The sequence below is a fragment of the Lampris incognitus genome, chromosome 18, assembly GCF_029633865.1.
Source record: "Lampris incognitus isolate fLamInc1 chromosome 18, fLamInc1.hap2, whole genome shotgun sequence".
NCBI lineage: Eukaryota > Metazoa > Chordata > Actinopteri > Lampriformes > Lampridae > Lampris > Lampris incognitus.
In genome coordinates, this window is record NC_079228.1 from 24,830,952 (window position 1) to 24,852,412 (window position 21,461).

The following is a 21,461-nucleotide window of genomic DNA, read 5'->3' on the forward strand; positions in this document are numbered from 1 at the left end:
TCGCCTCACAGCAAGAAGGTCCTGGGTTCGTACCCTGTGGTTGTCCAACTTTGGGGATCACCCCAGGTCGTACACAGTGTGGCGTTTGCATATTCTCTCTGTGTCTGTGTGGATTTCCTCCGAGCACTCCGGTTTCCTCCCACCATCAGAAAGGACATGCATGTTAGTGTTAATTCTCCTGTCTGTACCCCTGACCAAGGCAATAGGAAGAAATAATTGGAGTTGGTCCCCGGGTGCTGCATGGCGGCTGCACACTGCTCCTAGCTACACAGCTAGGATGGGTTAAATGCAGAGCATAATTTCTCCACGGGGATCAATAAAGTATCTCAAAATCAAAAAAAATAAAATACTGGAACTTGACAACAAACAGTCTAGACTGAACAAGGGTTGCATCAGATGAGACTATATGGGAAGATGTGATAAAGAGGATGACGTGGGACATCATGGGTGTTTCCTATTCAGCTTTTTTTTTTAAAAAAGGAAATAAAATCATAGCAGAGAGTCAGTCACTGATCCAAAAGTTGATAGCTGTGATGAAGTTTTGGTATGTGTATTTCTATGTTCTGTTGAACCTTGACAATGGAAAACAGACCAGAGGGCTTTCTGTTATTGCCATCAGTCAGATTTGTATCTGGGTGTGCCGGCTGGTAATCCTCCTGCAGTGGAAATTGTGATGAGCAAAACCAACAACGGAAGTGGGTATACACTAAATGAATGGAGGGAGGGGGAACTGTGACCGTTCCATAAATGCATGTACACATAAACACACATATAATTTACATTCATATACAAATGAACACAGACAACCCAGCCACTGAGGATGCACAAGCCAGTGCATCCTTAGTGCCGGTCCCAAGCCCAGACAAATGGGGAGGGTTGCGTCAGGAAGGGCATCCGGCGTAAAATCTTTGCCAAATCAAATATGCGGATCATAAATAAGACTTACATACCGGATCGGTCGAGGCCTGGGTTACCAACGACCACCACTGGTACTGTTAACCAGCAGGGTGTCGGTGGAAACTGCTACTGTTGGGCGAAGGAGAAGGAGAGGGGGAAAGCATGTCCAGAGGCAGCTAGAGAGGAGGAAGGGTAGGCATGTGGAGGTGAGAGTTGGAACTTTGAATGTTGGCACTATGACTGGTAAAGGGAGAGAGCTGGCTGACATGATGGAAAGAAGAAAGGTAGGCATACTGTGTGTGCAAGAGACCAGGTGGAAGGGGAGTAAGGCCAGGAGTATCGGAGGTGGGTTCAAACTCTTCTACCATGGTGTGAACGGGAGGAGTAATGGGGTAGGGGTAATTCTGAAGGAAGAGTATGTCAAGAGCGTGCTGGAGGTGAAGAGAGTGTCAGACAGAGTGATGAGTATGAAGCTGGAAATTGAAGGTTTATTGCTGAATGTTATCAGCACATATGCCCCGCAAGTTGGGTGTGAGATGGATGAAAAAGAAGAATTCTGGAGTGAGTTGGACGACATGGTGGAGAGGGTACCCAAGGAGGAGAGAGTGGTGATTGGAGTGGACTTCAATGGACATGTTGGTGAAGGGAACAGAGGTGATGAGGAGGTGATGGGAAGGTATGGAGTCAAGAAGAGAAATGTGGAAGGACAGATGGTGGTCGATTTTGCAAAAAGGATGGAAATGGCTGTGGTGAATAAATATTTCAAGAAGAGGGAGGAACACAGGGTGATGTACAAGAGTGGAGGAAAGTGCACACAGGTGGACTATATCTTATGTAGAAGGCGCCATCTGAAAGGGACTGCAAAGGATGTGCAGCAAGTTAGGGCGATCAAGGATAGAGATGGAAATGTGCTGACAAGCGAGGAGAGTGTGCTAAGAAGGTGGAAGGAATACTTTGAGGGGCTGATGAATGAAGAATATGAGAGAGAGAGAAGGTTGGATGATGTTGGGATAGTGAATCAGGAAGTTCAGTGGATTAACAAGGAGGAAGTGAGGGCAGCTATGAAGAGGATGAAGAGTGGAAAGGCAGTTGGTCCTGATGACATACCTGTGGAGGCATGGAGATGTTTAGGAGAGATGGCAGTGGAGTTTTTAACTAGATTGTTTAACACAATCCTGGAAAGTGAGAGGATGCCTGAGGAGTGGAGAAGAAGCATACTGGTACCGATTTTCAAGAACAAGGGCGATGTGCAGAACTGTAACAACTACAGAGGTATAAAGTTGATCAGCCACCGCATGAAGATTTGGGAAAGAGTAATAGAAGCTAGGTTAAGAGGAGAGGTGATGATCAGCGAGCAGCAGTATGGTTTCATGCCACGAAAGAGCACCACAGATGCGATGTTTGCTTTGAGAATGTTGATTGAGAAGTATAGAGAAGGCCAGAAAGAGTTGCATTGTGTCTTTGTAGATTTAGAGAAAGCTTAAGACAGAGTGCCGAGAGAGGAGGTGTGGTATTGTATGAGGAAGTCAGGAGTTGCAGAGAAGTATGTAGGAGTGGTGCAGGATATGTATGAGGGAAGTGTGATAATGGTGAGGTGTGCGGTTGGAATGATAGATGGGTTCAAGGTGGAGGTCGGATTACATCAAGGATCGGCTCTGAGCCCTTTCTTGTTTGCAATGGTGATGGACAGGTTGACGGACAAGATCAGGCAGGAGTCTCCATGGACGATGATGTTCGCGGATGACATTGTGATCTGTAGCGAGAGTAGGGTGCGGGTTGAGGAGAGCCTGGAGAGGTGGAGGTATGCACTGGAGAGAAGAGGAATGAAAGTCAGTAGGAGCAAGACGGAATACCTATGCGTGAATGAGAGAGAGGACAGTGGAACGGTCAGGATGCAAGGAGTGGAGGTGACAAAGGCATTTGAGTTTAAATACTTGGGGTCAACTGTCCAAAGTAACGGGGAGTGCAGTAGAGAGATGAAAAAGAGAGTGCAGGCAGGATGGAGTGGGTGGAGAAGTGTGTCAGGAGTGATTTGCGACAGAAGGGTACCAGCAAGAGTTAAAGGGAAAGTTTACAAGATGGTTGTGAGACCAGCTATGTTATATGGTTTGGAGACAGTAGCACTGACGAAAAGACAGGAGGTGAGCTGGAGGTGGCAAAGTTGAAGATGCTAAGATTTTCACTGGGAGTAACGAAGAAGGACAGGATTAGGAACGATTATATTAGAGGGACCGCTCAGGTTGGACGGTTTGGAGACAAAGCAAGAGAGGCAAGATTGAGATGGCTTGGACATGTGTGGAGGAGAGATGCTGAGTATATTGGGAGAAGGATGCTGAATATGGAGCTGCCAGGGAAGAGGAGAAGAGGAAGGCCAAAGAGGAGGCTTATGGATGTGGTGAGGGAAGACATGCAGGTGGCTGGTGTGACAGAGGAAGATGCAGAAGACAGGAAGAAATGGAAATGGATGATCCGCTGTGGCGACCCCTAACGGGAGCAGCCGAAAGTAGTAGTAGTAGTACACAAATGAACACAGACACTAAAAAACATTTACCGCGCTGGCATTTTTTTAATTTTATTTTTTGCATACTATAGAAACTTTGCTAATGAAAAAAAGATTTCTTCAATGTTTGTCAGTGCGAATTGTTTTTGTTCTCTTTGGAAAAACATCTTTATTCGAAGCGCTAAGATACTGCTCATTGACAAGTGACGGTTAAGGTTAGGATAAAAATTGGGGGGTAAATATGATGTGTTCTGACATTGCCACTTAGCCAGAAAGCAGTAATAGCTGTTAGGCAGCCAGAGGCCATGTGAGCACCAGGGTGTGACGATTAGTGGAGACAGGCTGAAGTCCACCACCCCTTCATTATTTCACTATCTGACTTTCATAAGACACTCCCAGACACTCACAAAGACATGCAGACAATTTAAGTTAATTCTATAGTCTGTGTTTACATACACGCGACTGTGCATCCAATCCAGGAGGAACCACAAGCATTATCATGATATGAACCAATGCATATGAAGTGTAAGTCCACACACACACACACACAAAGACATGCATGTTAGGGTTAGTACTCCTGTCTGTGCCCCTGACCAAGGCAATGGAAAGAAGAACTGCAGTTGGGTCTCCGAGCGCTGCGGCTGCCCACTGCTTCTGTACAATAGGATGGGTTAAATGCAGAGAACAAATTCATTTTAAGTGTCTTCTTCTCTCTTCTTCTATTCTTCGTTTCTTCTTATTTTCTTCTTCTTGTACAATTCTATTCAAAATAAATTGTAATTAATAGTCACATGACACACAGGTGTCTCCTTTTTTCATGGCAGGTATCTTTGACACGGCCTCTACAGAGACGTCTGAGCACATCGATGCCAGTGCTGAAAAGTGAAGCAATGGCTCCTTCCTGAGCATGGACTGGACATTTTACTGGTGATTTCTCCTGCTCATGCTGCTTATTTTCTGTCCCCTTAAGTCTGCTTTAACATGCAAACTAAATCAGAATACTATTCATTCTGAAATCAATTTTAGGGCCAAGTCATAGGTAATGTCAGAAAGAATACTGAGGCATGCTGAAATTAATGTACAAGTAAGCGTTTAGCGACCTCTAGAGTACAACTTGAATACTGACAAGAATGGCAACCATAAGAAAATTGCAAACGTTAAAATATCCCATTGTGCATGTGGAGAGAAAGAGTTCGGCAGTTATTTACTTAATAACTAGTCCCTTGTAAAATCAATAAATGTGAAATATATTCAGTGCACAGCTGAGATACAGGTGATTAAATGCATGTGTGTGTAAAGTTGGGACATGGTTAGAGGACTCTGTACACTCATAGTGGAAAGTAGCAACCTATGTCAAGAATATTATGGAAGGGGGAAAAATACATAAGCCTTTTTGACTTCCCACTCAAACACGTATTAGCTTTCAAGAGTATTCCTGTTCAGACAAGCCTCTGATAGTTTTAGGCCACTGACCGAAAACCTCAGAGACTCACCTGTCCTCAAGGAGAGAGCTGGTGAGTTACAACAATGTTAGAAGACTAGACTAATACTTTATGTCTATCTCTGTGCAGATAACGTTGGATTATTTAGTAGTTTGATAAAATAATAGTACACAGTAACACAGAGTCATACAAATACACTGGTGTCATATCTCAACACTCCCACTTATGAATCATGTGCTTACTGTATACCTTTTCATATTCATAGAACAAAATGAAAAGAAACTTGGTATAACCCATACCACTCACATTTCACACACCAAACATTGCCTTTCAGTAGGCTCTGCAAAATGCTGAGATAGCTTGCTCGCAACAAAACATAAATCTTGACGTGTACATGTAGCCAAGTATATTAGACTCCCGACTTTTTCACATCTAACATTTCTGGTGCATCTTCTGAGTAGTCTAATTTCTGCTCACATGGGGTTTCTCTTACCCTGCACTCCTGCATATCAAAACACTCCAATATTTTCTCAGAGTACCTTTGTTGTGAAACTGTTACACAGTTGGCGGACTGAGTGAAGTCCATCCCAAGAAAGCACTTTAACCTGCCCAGATCTTTCATTCTGAATTTTGTGGACAGCATCTTTTTCACTTTACTCAGCATCTCTGTGCTGCTTGATACTATGATAAGATCATCTACCCAGGTTATAATGATTGTTTTCCCTTCCTTTGACTCTTTGGAGTACACACAATGGTCTGATTGGTTTTGTGTAAAACCATCACCTGTCAAACACTCGTGTAACAGTAAGTTCCAATTGCGGCCAGACTGCTTGAGGCCGTAGATTGACTTCTCTAGTTTACACACTAGTTTTTCTCCCTTCTCAATATAACCCTCAGGTTGTTCCATGTATATGTCACAGTCTATGGGGGCATGAAGATAGGCCGTCTTTACATCCATCTGGTGTAAAATCAAGTCATACTGAGCTGCCTTCTGTAGAAGCACTCAAACACTTGTTAGGTTGGCTGTCGGCGAAAATGTCTCCCCATAATCCACCCCAGCTCTCTGGCTATATCCCTTTGCTACAAATCTAGCCTTGTACTTGTCGTGTCCGTCTATATCTGTCTTTATCGCATACACTCACCTTCCTCCCACTGTTTTCTTGCCCTCTGGCAATTTCGTAAGGGTGAATGTTTTCTTGTCTCTTAGAGACTCCATTTCCTCGTCCATTGTCCTGGACCACTTTTCTGACTTTGGCAATTCCATGGCCTCTTTAAAGGTCAGAGGGACACCGCACACTGCCCTGTATGCATAATCTATAGTAGTGAGTGAACTGTCATCACTGTCGCCCTGACTATAGTCAATCAGGTATCTCGGAGGGTTGCGTTCCCTTTGGGGGTACCTCCCACTGGCTGAGGCTTGTGACGTCACCCTTGGGTGCTCCTCGTCATCATCCTCGGGTGCTGACTGTGTACCGTCAGTCTGTACATTTTTATGTACTCTAGGCTGAGTTGCAGTTGTCTCAACAGTTCTTTCTCTCTCTTACCCAGTCTTCTGGGTGCAGACCTGGTGTCTGAGTCTCATTTTCACTAGTTGCCTTGTGTACAAACTTAACTAGTCTGTGTTTCTGTACTTTCTCTGGGTCAGGGTAGTAGACTAGGTAGGCCGGGCTGTTCTTGTCGTGTCCTACAAAACGCCCCCTCTCACATCTAGAATCTAACTTTCCCTTGTCCTGCTGGTAAGCATAGCATTCTGTCCTGAACTTTTGCATTCTAGCCATGTTGCACTTTTTTCCTGTCATTGCCGTGTATGGCGTAGTGCCTGTGTGCTTGTTGAAGCATCTGTTTCTGGTGTGGGCTGCCTCCTGTACAGCATAATGCCAGAGGCTCTTTGGTAGACCACTATCTATTAGCATACACTTTGCCATCTCGAATAGTGTGCGTCCTTCTCTCTCTGCAACGCCATTTTGATGGGGAGAGTATGGGCAGGACGTCTTATGTCTTATTTTGTTCCGTCTCAACAGGGTTTGAAACTCCTTGCCTGTAAACTTAGTTCCATTATCCGACCTTATGCATTTCACTGTCCCATAGGGAGCTACATCTGCCAGAAATTTCTCGGTCGCTTACACTGTGTCACTCTTTGTTTTTAAGAAATAAACATACACTGCCCCTGTGCACACATCTGTAAATGATTGCATGTACCTGAAACCATTAATGGACTCGTTTGCCACAGGACCGGCTAAATCAGTGTTTACCAACTCCAGTGGTGTCTTGGCTTTGTCTGTAGGTTTCCTGTTCCTGTTTCTGGTAAACTTCCCTTCTATGCATACTGCACACTCTTTGTCAGGTTTACACACTTTACCCTTTATATGCATACCATCAGTGATATCCTGTAGCTTTATGATATCGTCATAGTTGCAGTGGCCCATTATCTCATGCCAAGTTTCTATATCATGGCTCACATGGTACTTTTCAACAACACATTCAGTTTGCAAATAGTACATTTTCCCCTGTACAAAAATGTCAAACCTGGTACCATCCGGGCATCTCTGTCCTCTTCGAAGAACACACTGGCTCCGTGTGCTGTCGCAGACTTCACAGAGAAGAGCTCTTGGGGGTACGATGGAATATATAGTGCGTTCCGCAGTGTCACTCTACACCGTCGCCCCTCACTGTCGAGCAGACATACTGTAGCATCTCCCCTGCCCTGCACCACACCAAAGGTGCGCTTACCGTACACCAGCTCCATGCAGTGTTTCTCTGGCTCGAACGAGCTGTCAAAGCTCTTGAACTTCTTCTTATCATTGACTATGTGGAAAGAAGCCCCACAGTCCACAATCAATCCTGGTTTGAACTGTTGCCGTCGTCCTGGTCCTGCTGAGCTGGTCCCTCCGGCCTGCACTGTGAAGATGTAGTCCTCTTCTTCCGCAGCATTCCCCGGTCCCTGACCTCGACCTGCTCCGTGACCACCACCGCCACCTTGCTCGCATGCACACCTGGCTCCATCAGCGCGGTCCTTCTTCTTGCACACTTTGTCCGTGTGACCCTTGACCCGGCAGAAGTTGCACCACACGCTGCATGAACAGTCCGTTTTCCGATGGCCTTTGTCACCGCATCGCCAGCACACTGTTTGTTCATCATCTCCCTCACAGCGTTTCACTGGCTTTTTCTTAGGCGCTGCGTGGGCCTTCATCACCCTCTCGGACGTCTCGTCTGATGCTGTAGCATTAGCTACATCTTCAGCCGCCTCAAAGTTTCTCAATTTGGCCTTAAATTGTCCCAATGTCAACTCACTGTCGCCATGTGTCACCATTAGAGTGAATGGCTTATATCTCTCGGGTAACCCCCTCATCACCATGGCCATCATTAGTCCCTCACTCGGTGCTTCTCCCGCCCCTTTGAGAGCCGTAATGATGTTCAGCTCGGATAATGTATTCGGTTATCATCTCATTATCAGCTTTCTTTAGCCCAGTCAATGTTACATACAGAGTGACAATGCGGGGTCTGCCCTTACCAATGTAATGTTCCCGCAACACCCGTAGACTCTCTCTACCTTTGTTCTTCGTTTCTCTGAAGATCAGTCCCAAGCTTGTGTTGTCCAATAAAGGCGCCAATGCGCAGTAGGCGTCCGCGTTCCGCTCCTCGTCTAGGGCCTGCTCTTCCGCTGTCAAAGGTCCCAAGGGCTCGGTAAGAATGGTGGTTTTCAGCCCCACACCATGCATGCAACAGAGCATTCGCTCTTCCCACAGTTCATACTCATCAGCCTGTCTGTTGAATGTGGGTCACCTGCTCTTCTTTAGCTCCATCTCCCTAGGTAGCGTTAGCTTAGCTTAGCGTTCCGTTAGCTTCCCGATAGCCTCTCTCGATGCTAACTAGCTTCACACTTGCTAACTTGCTACTCCGTGCTAACCTGCACACATCCCGCCATCCGAGGTTATCACACTTCGTGTACTTCTTTTATCAAACTACTAAATAATCCAACGTTATCTGGGCCCATAACCTGTTAGAAGACTAGACTAATACTTTATGTCTATCTCTGTGCAGTTGAAGTGGATTATTAAACCGTTATAAAGAATCATACTGACTACCGAACTTCTGCTGGAGAAAGAAAATGAACAGCGTCTCAGTGATGTAATCAATCCGCGCATGCAAGCGCAACACCGCCCACTTGTGGACAAACAAAGTCATCACTGACTGTAAACAAAATAATAGTACACAGTAACACATAGTCATACAAATACACTGGTGTCATATCTCAACAAACAAAGAGAGTAAATGAATGAATGAATGAGAAAGAAAGAGAGAGAGGATACTTACAACTATACCTATCACTACATCATCAAAACCACAGGTCACCACTCAGCCAAAGGCGTCTGCTATCTGCCTTAGCAAAGCACCTAAATGACAGCATTAATCTGTGGCTCTACAAACAGTAATTTACTAATCTCAACCTCTTGGTACACGAAGTCAAAATCTAAAATCAGTAACGTATGCATTCACCCTACAACACTCTTTACAACACTACCGACGACCAGTGTGTAACTACATTGGTGCAGATATAACTTGAATACCTTGCTCAAGGGCACCTCACTCATTCCTCATCCAACTCCGCCTGAAGGGTTTTCCCAGCAGGTCGGGGGGATCTGAGCTGGCAAAGAAAATAGTGAATAACAAATATCCTATGACTGTTTTTAAATAATTTAACACTTAAAGTGATACTGACATCAAAATCTGAAAATTCCTATTGACCGGCTATGTTCCGAGTTGGAATGTGACCACGGAGAAATTCAGTGGCCAAAACAGCGCGTTTGCGGCCACTTGAGAGAGATCTGTTATTGACTGTAGACGGTGTCCAATGACAAATTGTGCCGATGGGTACGTAACACCAGTCAATTTGCATATAGGGTGTCCGTAGGGAGATGCTATAAAACCATGGAGAAGCCGTTCTTTCACCCCCTCCTGTTAGGCACCTGGCTTGAGTTTGTGCTATTTTGCGGAGACTTTATTATCGATCTTGCTACGACGTATTGCTATCTATCTATCTATCTGTCTATCTATCTACTTATCTAGATATCTATCATCTATCTAACCGAATTTGTATCACCGAATCCTCCTCCTCGAAACTGTAATCCTCGCAGAGGATCTCGCTCTTGCTCTCGCTATCCGACATTTTTTGTAAATAACAAGGGACGAGCGGTACCAAGCCCCACCCACCCAGGAAGACAAGGGCCAATAGCTTTGAATTCATAAAACCACACCTATTTTCGGTTATGATTCAAACTCCCAATGTTAAAAAATGTGTTCAGAAAGGGCATGTCAGTCTCTCTTTAAAAGCAGAGTCCATGTTGAGCAGATTACTAAAGGGACTTTTCCTTCACTTCGTAAAAGTGGAAATGTTTCATTTCCGGAGTTAATCCCAGTATCACATTAATCCAGTGCAGTATTATATCTAGTGCCAAACTGCACGCAGACTGAGGAGGATCCCTGACTCTCCACAATATACTGTGCACAGTTTCACTATAACTCATGTAATAATGAAGTTTTCACTTGTTTTGCTATTACTTGATGTATTATTTCATATATTTTGCACTACATCACTTCGTGGTCCTTTTTGTTTTTGCTCACTGAGTCTTTCTGTTTATCTGCTCCATCGACACCTATTGGCGTTTCTATCCATCCTAGAAGGATTCCTCCTCTGTTGTTCTTCCTGAGGTGTCTCCCTCCTTTTTTTTTTCAGGGGAGTTTTTTTCATGCGAATTGAGGGTCCAAGTATAGGGGTTGTCGTTCAAGTACATAACAGTGACTGTGATTGTAAAGGAGTAAATTGTGATTTAGGGTTATATAAATAAAACTGACTTGGCTGTTTGAACCAGCATCTGATGTCAAACAGTAAATCAAAATGATCAACTTAACATTTCCAAGTTATCCAAAGTAAAATCCTTTGTAAGAAGTCTTCATGACTGTGTGTTGTCAATGAACTGTCTAGTTTTAGATTACAAGTGAACTATTCATATTCATAATCATATTCTTTCATAATAATAATAATCTTTATTTATATAGTACTTTTCTAAAACAATGTTACAAAGTGCTCTACAAAGGAATAAAACTAGACAAGGCAAAAATAGGACCAAATAAGAGTTATAAAAAAGTATGAATGAATAAAAACAAATATTAAAAAATACATGTTGTTAATCTGAAAACTTTGAACTGCTTCATAGTTCATGTCAAATACAGTATGTAATAAAAATGCTCGCATCATATTGGCTGACAAACCCTATAACTAACAGGTTAATACAGCAGTATCAGTCAAACATGAACGAATTGTGAAAGCTCGGAATAGTTTTGAGTTCCCAGAAATACTATGAGTTCCCTGTAATGAGCCGGGCTGCACTTCCTTTTTCCTTCCCTTTTCGCTTTGGATCTCTCATTATGCCACGAAAACAATCTTTACCCTAGATCTCCACGAACACACGTCCAATCTCTACCGGAGTCCGTCTACTGGCAATGTAGTAAACTGACCGGAAGCACACCCTGCTTGAATATGTATAACTATGCAGATGGTCCGTGTTACATTTAACCACGTGTTAGGCGGTGCCCCGCGCATCTGAGTGGGAAGCAAGTCGGTAACTTCTAAATGTACCGCTCTGACACTTTTTTTCCCCCCTTTTTCTCCCCAATTGTACTTGGTCAATTACCCCACTCTTCCGAGCTGTCCCATCCCGTCGAGCTGTCCCGCCTCCTCTGATACATGTGGAGTCTTCCAGCTGCTTCTTTTCACCTGACAGTGAGGAGTTTCACCAGGGGGACGTGGGAGGATCACGTCATTCCCCCCAGTTCCCCCTCACACCCGAACAGGTGCCCCGACCAACAAAGGGAGGCGCTAGTGCAGCAACCAGGACACATACACACATCCGGCTTCCCACCTGCAGACACGGCCAATTCTGTCTGTAAGGATGCCTGACCAAGCCGGAGGTAACACGGGGATTCAAACCGGTGATCTCCATGTTGGTATGCAATGGAATAAATCGCCATGCTACCCGGATGCCCCTCTCTGACACTTCTATGTAAAATCAATGGCAACCATCCCATTTCTAGTTATCCTGATCAATCGGACGTCTCGAAGTTTCCTCCCTACAAATTTTCAGACCACATGTGGGTCCATAAAAATCCCATCTTCTCTTGTCACGGCTATCATCCCAATGACATGTGTCTTCACTGTTCTCAATGACTGACTAGAATCACTTCAGTAATTCGATGCATTCGTCTCACTTTCCTTTTCGTTTCTTTGAAGACCACAGAGCCACGCTGGTGTAAGTGACTTTCGGTACAGCACGTAAAAAGCACAGTTCCTGCAATGGACATCAACACGGGACCACAACACAGGAAGCTCCAATCCATACTGCACAAGAACTACATAGCCACAAGAATAAATACACTGTCGCAAGCACATGACAATTCAGTGCACAAACATATATGTGCACAAGGAGCAGAAAGTGCTGGACACATAAGTAATAGTTAGCAGGAAGAAATCCGAGCCAGTGGGGAAGAGGCCATTTTTAAAAAACGGTTGTTTTGATGAGCAGAGATTTTCTGACTTATCACTTATCCATGTATGACATCGAGAACAAGGATGATTGCAGTTTTTAGTTTGGCTATGTTTGGATTACAGCTGGCTAATGTCACATTATACATTTTTTTCTATTCTGTCTTGTCAAATCTTTCAGTCTTGACTGCAATGCCTGAAATATGGCCAAAAGAGGCAGACCTGGTTTGACTGATATTTAGTTTTTAAATTAAATCCCTGTGAAGTGACGGGATCAGTGGCAAACCACTGCCCGGTGGCTTCAGCTGACCTTTGACCTAGAGGCAGTTGCATAGAGAGACGACCTCTGGCTGTCTGGGCTGCTGGTGTCAGGCTGGACAGCTCCATCTTCCACCGCTCTGTCCAACCGTACAGCGCTGAGGGAGAGAGAATTAGAAATACAGACTTAGTGGCTCTTATCATTACTGGATCAACCTGAGAGGGAAACATACTACAACTTCTACTAATGATGACGACGACAATGATGACAATAATAACTACAAGTAATTTGTGAATTGTTTACAAAAAGCAGCTGCATGGTGGCACAGTGGTTAGCGCGGTCGCCTCACAGCAAGAAAGTCCTGGGTTCAAGCCCCAGGGTAGTCCAACCTTGGGGGTCGTCACAGGTTGTCCTCTGTGTTGAGTTTGCATGTTCTCGCCTTTTCTGCATGGGTTTCCTTCGGGTGCTCCACAGTCCAAAGACATGCAGTTCAGGTGAATCAGCCATACTAAATTGTCCCTAGGTGTGTGTGTGTGTGTGTGTGTGTGTGTGTGGGCCCTGTGATAGCCTGGCGGCCTGTCCAGGGTGTCTCCCCGCCTGCCGCCCAATGACTGCTGGGATAGGCTCCAGTGAGCAGGATAAGCGGTTTGGATAATGGATGGATTTACAAAAAGCATGGGACTTAAGTAACAGCATTGCACCGATAAAAGTGTCTCATTCAGATGTTGTGCTGTGTTCCAGACAACTCGGCAATCAAGATTTTCCAACCCGATACTAGAAAAAGTATAATGGAACACCACTCAAAATCGGAGTTTCACAACTTGGGGCAAATCTATCAACCCCAGTTGTCTGACGTCACACAACAATGGCAGCACCCATGAAGGCGCTCAGTGTTAATGGTAAACCATCAAGTAAGGCAACTTAAAGTATATTTGCCTGTATCTAATTACAATAATACATACCATCATATAGTAAAACCTGTTCTGCATGTAAATTTTTGTCAAAATATATTGACAATGTCATTAAGTTGCTGGTTATGGTAAACAATCTCCGAAGTCCGAACATTATCACTGCACAAAAGTTATTCCTCTGTTTCGTTTACATATGCAACGAGGCTGCACTGCTGACAATTCAATAGTTTATACACTTGCCAATAAAAACACCAGTTTGTCATGATCAGCCTTTTTTTTTTTTGGGTTACATTTGGCGTCATGCACCTGGAACGCTTGGAGGTCAGAAATTGGAAATTCCAACTGGGAATGTGAATGGAACACAGCATAAATTCAAAGATTCAAAGGTTGTTTTTTTTTTTTGGTCACATACTTCACACACAAATGAGCAGTGAAATGCTTATTGGCAAACTCCTAAATTGTGTAACGAAATAATTAGAACTTTAAGTAAATAGGAATAACATGTAAAAAGTAAAAAATTCAGGAGTATTCAGAAGGTATACTGATAAATATCTATATACAAGAGCAACCACATAGGTGTCTGAACACAGCAGCGCCACCTTGTTCCAGTTTAGCTTAAGTTTGGGTGAAATTTTGTTGTCCGACCTTTTTCTTTCCCCTATACAAAGAAGATGTACTATATATGACTGATCTTTTGGTAAAGGTGTCTTTTAATCCCATGCCAGATGGGCCACAAGGTGGCATGATGCCTGAACAAAGTATTCATCCATTATTTCAAACGAGCAGGGCAGGCCGAAAGAAAGTGAGAAAAGATTTGGTTGTGAGTCTTGATTTGCAGGTATGCACTTAATTTATTTTCATTGAATTTAGAGTTTTCTAGACACCACTTAGGCAGAGGTTATGAGGTCTTTGATGGAAGGGTTGGGGTTGTTACCAAAACTGGCTGGTTTAATTGATGTGAGGGACAAGAAATGGATGCCTGAAGCAAATTCAAAGAAATGGTGATTTCCAAGGTTTTGAGCTTATGCTCATAAGGCATGCTTGAGGATAATAAACCATCCATGCATCTCATCCCACACAGCACACAGTACAATCTCTTCCTTTAAAGAAACTCAAATAGAATGGAATGAATCAATGCCTGGGGTGGCACAGTGATTAGCGTAGTTGCCTCACAGTAAGAAGGTTTTAGGTTCGAGCCCCGGGGTAATCCAACCTTGGGGGTCGTCCTCTGTGTGGAGTTTGCATGTTCTCCCCGAGTATGTGTGGGTTTCCTCCGGGTGATCCAGTTTCCTCCCACAGTCCAAAGACATGTAGGTCAGGTGAATCGGTTGTACTAAATTGTCCCTGGGTATGAATGTGTGTGTGTGTGTGTGTGTGTGTGTGTGTGGGCCCTGTATGATGGCCTGGCAGCCTGTCCATGGTGTCTCCCCGCCTGCCGCCCAATGACTGCTGGGATAGACTCCAGCATCCCCACGACCCTGAGAGCAGGATAAGTGGTTGGGACAATGGATGGATGGAATCAATGCCTAAGGAATGTTGACTGGAACAGGCCAAACAGAGAATTACTACATCATTTCACGAAGCGAACCTGACTCTGAAGTGCTGAAGACTTACTTTGTTTTGTGTCAGTGATTGCAATAACTGTCACCTACTCATGTCCTGTTAAGTGGCTTTAGGAACAGGATGGTGCGGCAGAGAGGTCAAAGTCAACAAAAGACACTTCATTAGTATTCAGCTGTCACCACCAAACAGCTCTTTGGAGAGAAAAAAAGGGGTATGTGGCACCAAGGGCTCTTTATGTACAGAAGTTGCTCTCCAAAATTAAATGACTTGAGAAATTGGTGGAGCTGAGAAGGCATTTTCCTGCAACAGGAGCATACCTTTCTGTTTATATGTATGTATGGAAAACAAGCCTCTGCATTCCTTGTTGTTTAGTGGCGGTGGGCTTGACTGTTTGTTGTGTCCAGGTAGATGATACACCTGAAAATGATCTATTTTGGTGCTCCTAGCTTTAGGGCATGGCGTGTTCAGCTGCCCAGCATGCAGTCAGTCAGTATGGTAAAACCTGAAAGGTTCAGTCAGAAAATAGTGTACATGTACTAAGGCATGCATATACATGTGCACATTTGTTATCCATTTGTCACAGTATCCTCTTTTACACTTGCATCTGTATAATGTAAATTGTGGTCCTGCCAGTTCACCGAGTCATCAGTCATCATAGTCTGTGTAGGACAGATGGGCAGATCCTTGGCCAGAGACAAGATTTACAGGCATGTGGATAAGTCACATCCATTTCCCCTGGTGATACATGTTTATATGTAAACGAAGAGACAGATGAGAGTAGAAACAGACAAAGCCTTGATTGTACGTATGATAAAAAAAACTCAACAAGGAATGCATCTTATGTAGTCATGTTTATTTGGATGAAGTTCAGCAGGGTGTGCCTCAGAGGAGAAGGTGACCGAAGAGAAGAATGGTGATGAGTATGTGTACAACTATGAGACAGAGAGCGAGCAAGGGCGAGAGAGAGAGATGAAGGTGAGGTTTTCTCCAAAGTTGTGTGGAAATTTTTCCAGAGAGCGGAAAACTACAAATTTTCAATGTATAAATTATCTAAAATAAGCAGCAACACATTCAATATATTCATCAGAAATTCAGTTTAAAATTTGAAAGAACATGCAAGTACTGATTTATTAACATGTCATGCCAAACATTTTGGCCAATCCCATTTGGGATTACATGACACCACTATTTACAAAACATACATCTTCCGGTATTGCCTATACAAACCATGTGGAAAAAGGAAAAGAAAAGAAACACAAACAAAATAAAAACAAAACAAAAGCGTCCGGGTAGTGTAGCGGTCTATTCCATTGCCTACTGCCAGTTCAAATCCCCATGTTACCTCCAGCTTGGTCGGGTGTCCCTACAGACACAATTGGCCGTGTCTGTGGATGGGAAGCTGGATGTGGGTATATGTCCTGGTCGCTGCACTAGTGCCTCCTCTGGTCGGTTGGGGCACCTGTTCGGGGGGGGAGGGGGAACTGGGGGGAATAGCGTGAGCCTCCCACGTGCTACGTCCCCCTGGTGAAACTCCTCACTGTCAGGTGAGAAAAAGCAGCAGGCGACTCCACATGTACTGGAGAAAGCTTGATTCGGGGAGGATTTTAAAATATAAATGGGAGGGGCCCCTGAAACTCATGGTGATGGTGGTCACACGGCTAAGGTCCGGAACTGTCCCGGTGGCATCTGGAAACTGCTTGGCATCCTCCTCATCATATTCTTCATATATTTTATAATTCTGTCATCCTTTTTCAATGCTGTCTTCTGTAAATTGTGTAAACCATGGGTGGCTAACCATGTGCCATGGAGAGCCATGTGGATGCAGGTTCTCATTCCAGCCGGACTCCACACCAGGTGATTTCACTGATTAGCAACCCTTCAACCAAAGAGGAAGAATGTATCAGTGAAATCAACTGGTGTGGAGTCGGGTTGGAATGAAAACCTGCATACACATGGCTCTCCATGGCACATGGTTAGCCACCACTGGTGTAAACACAACATCCATTGCACATTGTCCGTCTTGGGAGAGAGATCCCTTCTCTGTTGCTCTCCCTGAAGTTTCTTCCCATTCTTTCTCCCTGTTAAATGGGTTTCTTTTTTTGTTTTTTTTTTAGAGAGTTCTTCCTTATCTGATGTGAGGGTCGAAGGACAGGATGTTGTGTTGCTGTAAAGCCCCTTGAGGCAAATTTGTAATATTGGGCTATACAAATAAAACTGACTTGACCCCAAGCAAACTGTATACATAGAGAGTACACAGGGTCTCTACAGAAATATTCTCCCAAATATAATCTCGTTAAGCCAGTTTTAATTTGTCACTTTGGTCTCGAGAATTTCTGAATTGTATACATGTGATTATGTTTTACTCAATAGTCATTGTATTGTTGTGTTTTGAATGATACCCTGTCAGCTTTAAGGTCTTGCATAACCAAGGCCTTGGGGGGAAAGAAACACAACTATGTACAGCAGATCACTCCCCATATACAATTCCTTGTAGAGGTGTGAGAATGTATAGTACATGCCAGTCTTCATCTAAAAGGGGACTAAAAAAAAACTAAATTGAAAGCTTTCAAGGTTTTTTTTTTGCCAACATGGGAGTATAATGGGGCGGCATGGTGGCGCAGTGGTTAACGCTGTCGCTTCACAGCAAAAAGGTCCTGGGTCCGAACCCTGGTGTTGTCCAACCTTAGGTGTCATCCAAGGTGTGGAGTTTGTATGTTCTCCCTGTGTCTGCGGTTGGTTTTCTCCAAGTGCTCCGGTTTCCCCCACCATCACAAAGACATGCATGTTAGGGTTACTACTCCTGTCTGTGCCCCTGACCAAGGCATGGCCAGATGAACTGGAGTTGGTCCCTGGGCGCTACACAGTGGCTGCCCACTATTCCTAGCTACACAGCTAGGATGGGTTACATGCAGAGTGTAATTTCCCCATGGGGCTCAATAAAGTATCACAAAATCAAAATTACTGCAATCTAACTAGAGTCTCCTAACTGCCGGATCCCCACAACTGAATCATTACAACCAGGTTGCTCAATGATGCAGAAAACAATAACACATTTTATCTTTGTCAGTGGACACGAGTAATCATCATCATTCCTGTACTTCTGTTTCAGCATGTTTGTGTATGTTTGCATACACGTCAAGGTATAACCTGGTGATATACTTACATTTGGTGTAAGGTTCAGGATTTGTGCTCCAATTAGAGGGACACCAGTGGTGACAACAGACCACCGGTGTAGGGTGGGTTGGGGGGAGCTAATGCTGGAGATTGACTGTTCCTGAACTCTGAACCCATACAAGGGGTGCATGCCAAAGCCTCAACAGGCTCACCCACAGTGAAATGCTGCAATCAGGTGATAAAACGCGATGATGCACAAGCTGGAGAAATAAAGGCCAGATGGTAAAAACAGATCATTACAGTATGCAAACAAATAACTAAGCTCCGTTCACGGAGATGAATGTTGTATTTCTGCTCAACACGGAACTGAGGTCTCTTATCTCTTACTGATACACTGTCGCCAAGTGAGTAGTCTTCAAGCTACCGTGACAATTGGAATCAATAACCTTGCTTAACCATTAGAGGAAGGAGTGAGTGAAATATGAAAATCCTTGATTATAGTATCAGCATAGTTTAAATTCCAAGGACCATCGATTTAGCGTCAGTGCAATTATTGACTGTAGTGGAGCTAGCCAGATGAATAACTATCATTACTTATAGTACCTACTAATTTACTCATCATTTTACTTTTGATGTGACCTAGACAACTGGTTAAACACACCCTTGTGTTATATTAACAAATATAGACACAAGTATAAAAGAGGTATAAAAACACTCCTGTGCTACATGCACATTATATTTGGCTATCATGGAAGCTATGTGTGTTTGTGTCCAGTTATCTGAACCCTAATTTAAGTTCTATTATATAAAGATTCTGTGGGGCAATTCCTTTAAATATCATTCAGTGAGAATGCCTACAAGTATTGTCATTCGAGGGCATGAAAGGTGCAGCAAGCTCTGTTTATGTAACCGCAGTTTAGCTTGCTTTCACTAACCACACAAAAATAACAGCTCATACAATGCATGGATCCCTATTGAACTTAATTGTTCTTCATAATGTCAGACATTTATAAGACACCACATTAGTGTCATCAACTTTTCAAGTGGTTAATATTTCCTGTGCAATAATGAACACAGGTGGATTTAAAATCAACATACCATAGGTGGACCTTGTTAACATATTTAGTGAGCTCTCCAGAAAAACGAATACACCTGACCAAATTGCACTATGTCATGCAACTCCAGTTCATCTTGCCATGCCTCGGTCAGGGGCACAGACAGTGGTATTAACCCTAACATGCATGTCTTTTCGATGGTGGGGGAAACTGGAGCACCCAGAGAAAACCTACCGCAGACATGGGAAGAATATACAAACTCCACACAGAGGACGACCTGGGATGGGATGGGATGGGGTGGGGGGTGGGGGGGTCATCTCATCTCATCTCATCTCATCCCATCCCATCCCAAGGTTGGACAACCTGGGGTTTGAACCCAGGACCTTCTTGCTGTGAGGCGACAGCGCTAACCACTGGGCCACCATGCCACCAAAAAAAAACCCCATTGAAGATCTAAAAATACGGCCATTCTGACTAGCTATACATTTCATTTAATTTCATTCATTTCCCACTATGATAGATTGCCATACACGCCAAAAACTGGTATTGGTGACATGGTGAAAACAAATGGGCTTTTAAATATGCTTATGTGTCAAAATGATGAATTCTCTGGGGGTGTGACAGAATACTACACAATATGAAATGTAGAGCCTTCATAGATTTTCAGCCAAGATCAAACTAACTGTTCTAGATATAACCTACAATAGTTAGTACGTAACCTGGAACACTGTGCAGTCTGGCAGTTTTCAAACCAGACACTTCAGGCGAACATACTGTAATTAACAGTTCTGAGAATCACAGACCCAGTATACAAAAGTATACAGACTTCGTAGATGTACTATGGACGCACATTAAGGTATTCTAGTGGGACAAAGATTCCTGGGTATCAGCTAGTTTTCTGTGAAAACAAACGTCTTGGACAAAATATATTCAGCCTCAGACTGGATTCTATTAATATCTAGGATACGTGTTTATAACGTCAAGAGGAAGGAACACTCATGCACGTTAGCGCTGAACTATATGGAAAATTTCAAATACAATAATGATAGGGAACGTTTCACAACATTTTCATACGTATGCAAAAAAATATCCTATTGAAGAATCCAACTGAGGTTGATCTAATTGAACCGTTTTGTTATGTTGAGTAGAACATCAAACCAAAAACATGTTTCGAATAATACTCTCTAACATATTCCGGACCTCGTTTTGTGAGAAATTTCGGGGAGGGGGACTTATTATCATAAATTTAGACAACAAAATGTTGTATGACGACATGTCAGTGTCTGAATTTCATCCCGATACAATACAACTGAAAGATGATAAACGATGACATTGAATTATTGCCCAGCCCAAATGCAAATCACCATAAATATTGCAGAAAAATACTTTTAGCCATGATAATCAGTTATTTTATGCATGCACACACACACACACACACACACACACACACACACACACAAATGCAGTTTTTTTTCCCTAAAAAGTAATGGTGGATGTTATAAGATCATCTTCGAACTATACGAACTATACGTGTATGCATGGAAAACTGAAAAATGTTAACATTATTCTTAATGGTATTTGACTCATAACTCAATATGTATTATTTCCCTACAGATGATGTATCCCACTTGTTAACGATCATTTTGCTCACTTTAAGCAGCTTGTCCACTGTCTACAATCTACCAACGGCAAAGTAAAGTTAGTTACTACAGTAACTTCTTTGAATGAAAATGTGGGACTCATCTCCTGCCAAACCTTTAGTCTAGTAAAACCCTGTAAATAAAGGGGGTACACTTGCAGTACTAAAAGTAAAGCTACAGCAGTTTATCTAGACATGAGGGTGTGCCACTCGTTTATTCTTGTTTCTTCACTGAGCCAGTGACAGCTGTCACATGGTGTTTTGAGTCTACAAAAACCACACAAGTCTATTGCCCTCCCATGTGACATAGTGGCTCAATCAACCCCTCGTTTGTTCTTTGATGGACTCACATTGTATGAACGTTTAACTGAAGTGCTGGATCTATAATCCTTCGTAAACAAACCGAAGTAAAAAAAAAAAAAGTACACAAGCGGTTAATGTTCTACAGTGTTGGCTGTTGAATACTTTTAACGTGAAATTAATCTCATGGTCCTTGAATGAAAACAGCTCACCTCACAGACCAAAGGCAACAGTTATAGAG